The 6,768-nt window shown below is 37.4% G+C and overlaps 1 long non-coding RNA gene across 1 annotated transcript; it reads left to right on the plus strand.

Moving 5' to 3' along the window:
• Positions 1-358: 358 nt before the first annotated feature.
• On the plus strand, positions 359-3,004 carry LOC125376012. Its single transcript, XR_007218910.1, has 2 exons — positions 359-1,303; positions 1,371-3,004. It is a non-coding gene; the product is annotated as an uncharacterized LOC125376012 (long non-coding RNA).
• Positions 3,005-6,768: the final 3,764 nt, after the last annotated feature.

Raw genomic sequence — 6,768 nt, forward strand, 5'->3', positions numbered from 1 at the left:
CTACACATTTTTGACACTTACTCATTAAGTATTCCTGTGACAGATGTACATGTCTAATTTGCCTTTCATACTATGCATCCTGAATCACCTTGTCAAGAAGTGGTAGTCAGACCAGGTAACCTTTTTGGGTGGGGCTTTCGGGGATTTATTCCGGAGGTGGTGGGTGGGGGCATTCTAAGATTTATTCCAGGTGGGGCGGGGTCCTGGCTTTCGGGGATTTAGTATCTGGAGTGGGGTTGGGGGGCTTTCTGAGATTTATTCACCTCAGTGGGGTCTGGAGCTTTTCTGGGATTTATTCTGTCTGGAATGGGGTGGGCAAATGATTATTATTTTTATTTTTTTTTTTTTTTTTTGGGGGGGGGGGGGGTCAGGTCTTCCTGGGATCTTTGTTTGAGACAGAATACCTTTGCCTATCAGACATACAATTCTTTTACTCTGAAAGGAAGAGTCAAACTAGTTTGGGAGGGACCACAACACATTATTTTTCAGATCAGTGATACATGCTTTATCAAAGTATCCCCCCCCACACCCCTCCAGAATATCAAATGGTCAGACCCTAAAGGTGTAGCTTTTTGAACTAATATCATAATGAACAAGACAAGACTTTAACACAGACTACAGACAATGGTACATGGATATGAAAACTTCAAAAATCAACCCAGTTCTGTTCCACACGTTTAACACTTTCGTTTAAGGAAACCAGATTGGTGGCCAAGCCATTTGCTCAAAGGTTGTGACAAAGTACTCTGTTCTGTCTAAGTGACCCTAGTCCTGTGTAGACAAATTAGAATCAGTCTATGTTTGTATTGAATTGGAAACCAGTGCATATGCAGTGAATTATTATTTGTATGACCTTTGACCCAACTGTGTGATCTCATCCGAGTTTGCTCAAGTAAGGAGTGCAGAAATAGTAGTCGGATGTTGAACGCATGCATGGCTAGCACAGGTTCAACATATCACTTCAGCTGGGAGTTGTTCAACTAGGACTTGTACTAAAACAGCCAGTCAATGATTTCTTACACTAAATCAGTTCAGTTTCTTGTTGCAGACAAATGCAAATCTATCCTAAATTTTCAGAAGAAAGAAAATCCAATTGAAAGGCTGTTTTGTTTATGTTTGTAAGTATTTTTATTTCTATTTGGGTTTAAAACTTTTTTAAGGGGTGACTTTGGGAAATACATAAATCCGGAAAATAAGTAAATTATAAAAATACATATGTCAAGCCCTAACAGTTGTTTCCTGAAAGTAAAAAATTCTTTTTAAAAACATTTGAAAAGTGACCACATCCTTCTAATCCCCTGAGGTAAAATGTGGAAATAGAATATTTTAAAAACATTTGAGAAGTGACCTCATCGTTCTAATCCCCTGAGGTAAAATGTGGAAATAGAACATTTTAAAAACAACTGAGCAAAAGACAGGTGACATGGCTGACAAGTTGTAAGATGCCTTTTGAACAATCTCAGAGATGCTGTGGTCAATAACAGTGTGTTACCTTGAAGATGTTGTTGCCAATTCCACTGATGCATTGTTAGAGATTCAGGAATTTGTAGATGAAAAACAACTGATGGATGGACAAATACATTTAGGTTTTGCAGAGAAGTATAGGGGACATAGAAGCAGCTTATCCACCTCTAAGCTTACAGAAATGAAAGAATTTGCATATTTGATCATATTTTCTCTGCAAAATCTTAGCTAATGTCTATTCGTTGATTGTTTTTAATGTCAACTATTTCATGATTGTTTTAAATGTCTGCATGTTTGTTTCTGAAAAACAATTACAAGTTACTTTCTTGGAAAATACAGTAATTGCTATAAAAACACTAGTTACTGAAATCATATCAAGATCTGTGAAACTTGACATCAAGGTATCTGCTAATTGCCCAAGCACACCAAGGAAAACTTATGATTATTTTTCAGAAGCAAATGTTTACTTTTCTGTAATTATATGCAGTTGAAGTTGATTAATGTTTTTGTTAAATGTGTGTTTTCTTTGAGGACCTATCTCTTGAGTTGTTATTGATAGAAATTTTGTCTTCATCTTCATCTGAAGATTGGATGCTTTTATTAAGGGTATCACTTACTGGTGCTATTTCTATGGCTATTAGAATATGTGTTGTTACATAGTAAATATGTCGGACTTATTCCAGGAATTTCTTTTTTTTTCTGCAATAACACGGTTTGAATTAGTTTCCATATATGATACAACATAGAAAAAATAAGAATAATTTTGTACTAAATATTTTAATGAAAGACAAACACTATACAAATGTCTAATATCGATTAACCCAAATTGAAAATACTTCTTTCCATAATTTCTTGTTTTTCCTATCAAGTACTCAATAGTTTATTTAATAGTATTATTGTTATCAATGAATTCTAGTCAAATTAACAGATATTTGATTGTGTCATGTATGTTGCACCTTGATGTGTTCTGAGTCAATTTGGGTGAAATAATTCCTTAGCGTATAATCCAGTTAGAATATTGTAACAAATGAGTAACTAGTCATGTTTTATAAAAAATAGGAAAAAATTCAGTAATTAAAATTCAATAGAACAATTTTTTAAATTAATATTTAATTGACTCAAAACATTTCCGGGCAGCATATATGGCAGGTGTTGTTGAATGAAATATGTTAGAAGTAGTGAACAGAATATGATGCCATTAAAGTGAAAAGGGAGATAAGCCATGAGAGTGACAAGGGAGGTAAGTCTTACTACCTAAGCGAGAAGGAGATAAGTCTGTATGGTTTCTTTCACTCATCAGGAATTAATTTGATTCTTCACTTGTGCTTATAGAGACAACTCATCATATTCATTTCAGGAAAATAGCAGATCTGAATTTGTCAATCTATAAGAATTGACAAATGAATTGTAGATCTAGCAGCATACATTCCGTAAGGTCACAATTTGTTGTTTTCTTTTTTTGTTCTCATTTGTGCAATACCATTATGAAATTATTATTTCTAAACTGTTCATAGTGTAAATAAATCACTATTTATTCAAAGATTAAGTGTCATGTTTTTCCTTTTCACTGAAGTACTAGGCCATGTGTGATTTGGTTGGTTGGTTGTTTTAAGCCGCACTCAGCAATATTCCAGACCAGTGATTGATATCATGAGCATCTATCAACGCAATTGGGATCAATGACGTGCTTCAACCAAGTCAGCCAGCCGGACCAGCCGATCCCGTTAGTCGCCTCTTACGACAAGCATAGTCACCTTTTTCGGCAAGCATGGGTTGCTGAAGACCTATTCTACCCCAGATCTTCACGGGTCCACCTTTTATGACAAGCATGGTTTGCTAAAGACCTATTCTACCCCAGATCTTCACGGGTCCACCTTTTAGGACAAGGATGGTTTGCTGAAGACCTATTCTACCCCAGATCTTCACGGGTCCACCTTTTATGACAAGCATGGTTTGCTGAAGACCTATTCTACCCCAGATTTTCACGGGTCAGAGCAATGTGTGAAGGCCATCACTGTTGTTACTAAGTGTGATATTACTGAAAGCAGCAAATGCCCTTACTCCCTGAGTTGTTGCTGGATCACTATCTGTGACCCACCATTTCTGGTTACAGTTAGAACTATCCCAATATCCAAATATCTCTGTGTGACATTGAGCAGTATAGCTAGTGCATTTTACACTAAGAACTATCCCAATATCCTTATGTGATGTTGAGCGGTATAGCTAGTTCACGTTACAGTATGAACTATACCAATATCCCTATGTGACAGTGAACAGTAAATGTATTGCTGGTTACAGTAAGAAGTATCCAAATATCCCTATGTGATGTTGAGCAGTATAGGTATTTGTCGTTAGTTAGAACTATCCTAATATCCCTATCTAACGTTGAGCAGTATAGGTATTTCTTGTTACAGTTAGACTATCCCAATATCCCTATCTACGGCTATCTAGCGGCCATAAAATGTCCGAGTCCTGTGATGGGATTCAAACCACGGACCTTCTGATCCGAGGTCGGAAGCCTTGTCCACATGACCAAAGAGGTTAACCCCGTCAGCAAGCTGACAAGGTAAGGATGTCATTTGTGGGATGACTCCACGCCCTACTACATAACGTTGAGCAGTATAGGTATGTCTTGTTACAGAAAGAACTATCCTAATATCCCTATGTGACGTTGAGCAGTATAGGTATTTCTTGTTACAGTTAGACTATCCAAATATCCCTATCTAACGTTGAGCAGTATAGGTATGTCTTGTTACACAAAGAACTATCCCTATGTGACGTTGAGCAGTATAGGTATTTCTTGTTACACAAAGAACTATCCCAATATCCCTATCTAACGTTGAGCAGTTTAGGTATGTCTTGTTACACAAAGAACTATCCCAATATCCCTATCCAACGTTGAGCAGTATAGGTATGTCTTGTTATAGAAAGAAATATCCTACTATCCCTGTGTGACGTTGAGCAGTATAGCTAGTTCACGTTACACTAAGAACTATATACCAATATCCCTATGTGACGGTGAACAATATAGGTATTTCACGTAACAGTAAGAACTTATCCCATTATCCCTATATTACATTGAGTATCAGAAGCGGCGCTTGGCAAGATCTCGATCTCTCTCTCTCTCTCTCAAAGTTATCACTGACATCTTATATCTTTGCAAAAGACCATTCGCATTGTATTTTCAACTCAGAAGATATACACGATCTAAAGACTTATTAAAGTATAGATTATGCTTAGCGTGTCCAATGATACCTTTGTTCTGAAATCGGGGTTACACCGGGGCAGCCAACCACAGGTATCTGCAAATTGGGCGAAAATGGACACTTTGTAAAAAGGTTAAAGCTGTTTTTGACACCTAAATTAAATATATCTGCACAGGAAGATACATAAATCACCTTAGTGTCATCATTTATCACTGACACACTGCTGTGATTGCCTTGTTTGTTTGTTTGTTTGTTGTTTACGCCGCATTCAGCAGTAGTCCAGCTTTTTGACGGCGGTTGGTAAATAATGCAGTCCAGACAATCCAGTGATTGGCATCACGAGCACTGATCCACGCAACAGGGACACAATGACATGCATGAGCAGGTCTGACCACCCGATCCCCTTAATCGCCTTTTACGACAAGTATAGTCGCCTTTCACGACAAGCATGGGTTGCTGAAGACCTATTCTACCCCGGAGCTTCAAGCAGTGACTGCATCTTAATTGTGATGTCAGTGACTAGATCGCTGTCATTTACAGACAGACCTCACATATATTTTAAACATTACTGTATGTGGTGTATACAACAAACACACAAACAATCCAAAACTTTGAAATAAAGATAACCAACCAATCAACATATTCTTTTGTCGAGCTGTCATGGCGAAGGTCACGTGACCTCATAGATGATATTTGTATCTGCGTGATTTAACTATGTGCAGTAGATACATCGTATGGTATTTCTGTGGAAATATAAACACAGTAACATGAATATTACAATTATAGAACTGCTTAGCGAATGAATGTGGGTATTGAAACGGTATCATTTGACAGACATCGTCTCTTGACTTCTTCAGCCCTTCAAGCCGTTCCCAGCTGATCTTTGTAAACATGTCACTTTCCTCCTGTCAACAACTGGGTGCAAGTGCTGAGGTCAAGGTCGGGGACAGAGCCCATGACGTCAGCATCGCCAGGTATGACGTCATGCCGCCAAGGCAGGCGGTCTGGGCTGTTGATCTTCAGCTGAGAGATTTGCTCTCGGGAAGGGCAGAGTGGGGGCGTGGCATTTTTACGCACTTGGTCTGTGAGATGGTCATTGTTTCAAGGTCACCATCCACCAAACGTATAATAAACATTCAATGTGACACTTGAGCAGGTAGCCGTCATGTAGGAGGAATGGTGGGAAATTTGAGAAAAATTGAAAATTTGAAAGCCATAAAAATCTTAACTCTTAAAATAAACCTGTGTCTCTTGGCGATTTCGTTTGTGGGAAAGATAATTTTATTATCTATTCAATAAAATATAATACGGGGATAATACAAGTACGCATGCGCACACCCGACGTGTTCAAAGTAGGTCCATTTTAGAGAGTTTTAGGCGTTTTACAACTTTCATAACTGACGACTAACATATTTTGTAAAGTGTATCCTTCTTTGTGTTTCAAAACTCAGAAAATAAAGACGATCCAAAGACTTATTATATGTATAGATTATGCTAGGGGGGCCCAATGATACATTCATCCTACAAAGGGGCTACATTTACACAAGAGCAGCCAGCCATAGGAATCTGTAAAATGGACGAAAACGGAAATTGGGTGAACAAAGTTAAAAGCCATTTTTGAACCTTAAAATAACTTCTTTTTCTTGGAAACATCTTTCATTGTGTATATCAATATCTGCACATTGAACTATTTCACATCAATATACATGAGCGCATGCGCTCAAGCGACACATGCATTTTCTGGACATCCTAAAAAAGGGTTACATTTACACAAGAGAAAACATTGTGAAAAACTTAAAAGCCGTTTCTGAATCTTAAAATAAACGTTTGTTTCTTATCGATATCATTATTGGTTATGTTCATTATATGATCTATTAAATAAAATAAAATATAGGAAAATACAAGTGATCAACTTAAAGGCGTTTTTGAACCTTAAAATACGCTTCTGTCTCTTGTCGATTTCGTTGTTGGTAAAGTACATTATATGATCTATTCAATAAAATAAGATATACGAAAGTACAAGTGCGCATGCGCACAGGCGACGTGGTCAAAGTAGCCCTTTAAGAGAGTTTTTCTGCCATTTCTACTGACATCTTAT

The sequence above is a fragment of the Haliotis rufescens genome, unplaced genomic scaffold (assembly GCF_023055435.1).
Source record: "Haliotis rufescens isolate VD_foot unplaced genomic scaffold, xgHalRufe1.0.p SCAF_68, whole genome shotgun sequence".
NCBI classification, from domain to species: Eukaryota; Metazoa; Mollusca; class Gastropoda; order Lepetellida; family Haliotidae; genus Haliotis; species Haliotis rufescens.